We start from the raw sequence: 2,932 nt of genomic DNA on the forward strand, positions 1-2,932 counted from the left end.
CAAGTAATGCATTGATGTTACATAGCTCCTTATGTCATTGTTACTTCCTTGAAGTATTATTTTCATGTCTTTTACTACTAGTCCGTAGTTCCAAATATCAAAAATTATTATGACCACTGAAACAACAATATCAAAGATTAAAAAATCTAAGTAAAGTAATCTGTATAATTAAGGGTGGCAGCTCAGGGGCGAAAGCCTAGCATGGGCCGATCCCAATTTGTGTAATTATGAGGACCGCATCCCACGGGTTAAAATGTCTAGCATGAGTCATCCTCTTCTACCACTGATCAGCTGGTAATTCGTATCAGATGCCTTATAAAGATCATAACACACAGAAAGGTAAAGACAAGAATGTAACATACATGATCCAATAAGAGTTAACATAGGTGGTCTTCTGTTCTGATTTATGCACACATATATTGATACTTGGTTTCATTCGAACTCATATTTTATATATGTTATTGCCTTACATATTCAGTACATTTTCTCGTACTGACGTCCCTCGCGGGGGACGCTGCATTTCATGCTGCATGCACAGGTACTTCAGCTAGTAGACCTCATCGGTAGGAGCACACGACACTCAGCTACTTTTGGTGAGCTCCAGATTGATTCGAAGCTTTACTGAGTCCTTGGAAGATTCATTTTGGGTATTGTATCGTAGTTAAGAGTAAGGCGGGGTCTATCCCGACCTACTCTAAGGTTTTCTATCTTTTAGAGGCTCTGTAGACTTATGTTTATTGTTCAGTTGCGTCTTAACAAGTTGTGGCCTCAACGCCAAGTCTTGTGTATAAGTTTTGGGTCTACTTATGTTGGTTCGTATCGCTGCATCCTATGTGAACTTGTCACAAGATTGTCATAGTTATTTGCATATTAAACACATGTTACATGTTGGTTCTCTCGGGCCTTTAGGGCATCGGGTGCGTGTTCTTATTAATGGGATTTGAGACGTGACAAAAGTGGTATCAGAGTAGGTCATCCTAGGGAGTCTACAAAGTCGTGTCAGTGTAGAGTTTTGCTTATGGATGTGTTGTGCACCACATTTATAAACTGGAGGCTACGGGACATGTAGGAGTTGTCTCCTTTCTTTCATTTCTTAGATCGTGCGATAGAACCAGTGTTGTAGGCGAATCATATCTAATTCCTAAATTGTTTTATTATAGCAAGGATGCCGGTTACGAGAAAGAGCAAAAGTACTGGTAAGCGAGTAGATGTGGCTGCCCAAGAATGGACCAGCCAACCACCACCTAGTCAAGCTATCCAAGGTGCGGCTCAAACTGAGTCAGCCTCACAGACTTCCCCGACCCCTCCATCTCCAGAAGATCTAAGGAGGGAAGCTGCACCTCAAGAACCCCCTATTAATGCTATCGAGCAAGATTTGAGAAATGCGGTCCAATTATTGACTCATATAGTTGTTGGCCACAACCAAAGGCAAGAAGGTCCAGTTGCATGTACTAGTGGTGTAGATAGAGCAGCTGGCACGCGGATACGTGATTTCCTTAATTTGGACCATCCATCATTCACTGGGTCAGATCCTAATGAAGATCCACAAGACTTTATAGATCAGATCTAACACACTTTTGATGTTATGCATGTAAGTCGTAAAGAAGCGCTCGAGCTAGCAGCATATAGATTAAAGGGTGTGGCTATATTGTGATATGAAGTTTGGAAGCAATCCAAGGGAACAGATGCACCTTCAGCTACATGGAAAGAGTTCAAAAAGGCATTCCTTGACCATTACCTGCCATCCGTGGGGATCAGTTCTTAAATCTCCACCAAAGAAGTATGAGCGTGAGAGAGTACAGTCTCAAATTTAATTCTTTGGCCAGGTATGCTCCTAATGTAGTAGCTACTATGTGAGATAGAGTTCATCGATATTTGGATAGATTAGATTCATAACTGGTTAGAGACTGTACCATTGCTTTGTTGAATAAAGATATGAATATAGCTAGGATGCAAGCTTTTGCCCAAAAATTGGAGGATCAAAGTCAAAGAAGAAGGACACAAGAGTTAGAAACAGGGCATTCTAAGAGGGCCAGATCTATGGGGCAGTTTACACCATCCCAAGGTGAGTGTAGGCCTCGGTTCTTTAACAGACCGCCTAGGCCATCATCTTCCTACTCTACAGTTAGTGCCCCACCTCAGTTTCAAGAGTCTTGGGGGAATCAGTTTGGGCAAAGAGGTGAAAGACAAGGTTCACGAACAACGGGGTACCAAGAGCAGGGAAGTGTGAGCCAATTAAATCATTTAGGTGCATGTCGGTTTGGGACAAATGTTTGTTTTTGGTGTGGTACACCAGGTCATATGATGAGAAATTCCCCTCATAGAGGTGTGGGTGGTGTGGCACAACCTACTTGATCAGTTGCTGCATCCTCATCATCAACACCTTCTTTAGGTAGGGGACAGATGCCTACTGCTCGTGGTAGAGGAGCTAGGGGAGAAGCTAGTTCTAGTGGAGTTCAGAATCGCACATATGCTCTCGAGGATCGACGAAATTTAGAAGCCTTACCGGATGTGGTTACAGGTACATTGTCCATCTTTTCACATATTGTATATGTATTAATTGATCCGGGGTCTACACTATTATATGTTTCTCCATTGATTGCTGAAAAGTTCAAAAGAACACCAGAATTATTAGTGAAGCCATTTGAAGTGTCTACACCGATTAGTGATTCTATTATAGCTAGAAGGGTTTATCGTAATTGTATTGTAACTGTTTGTGATCGTGATACATTGGCTGACCTTGTTAAGCTAGAAATGGTGGATTTTGATGTTATAATGGGCATGGATTGGTTAACTACTTGTTATGCCACGGTAGATTGCCAAACTAAGATGCTGCATTTCCATTTTCCAAAAGAGGTCGTCCTTGAATGGAAGGTAATATTGGGACACCAAGAGGTAAATTTATTTCTTATCTTAAGGCAAAGAAGATGAT

The sequence above is a fragment of the Solanum verrucosum genome, unplaced genomic scaffold, assembly GCF_900185275.1.
Source record: "Solanum verrucosum unplaced genomic scaffold, falcon-dt-bn FXZP01000262.1, whole genome shotgun sequence".
Taxonomy (NCBI): domain Eukaryota; kingdom Viridiplantae; phylum Streptophyta; class Magnoliopsida; order Solanales; family Solanaceae; genus Solanum; species Solanum verrucosum.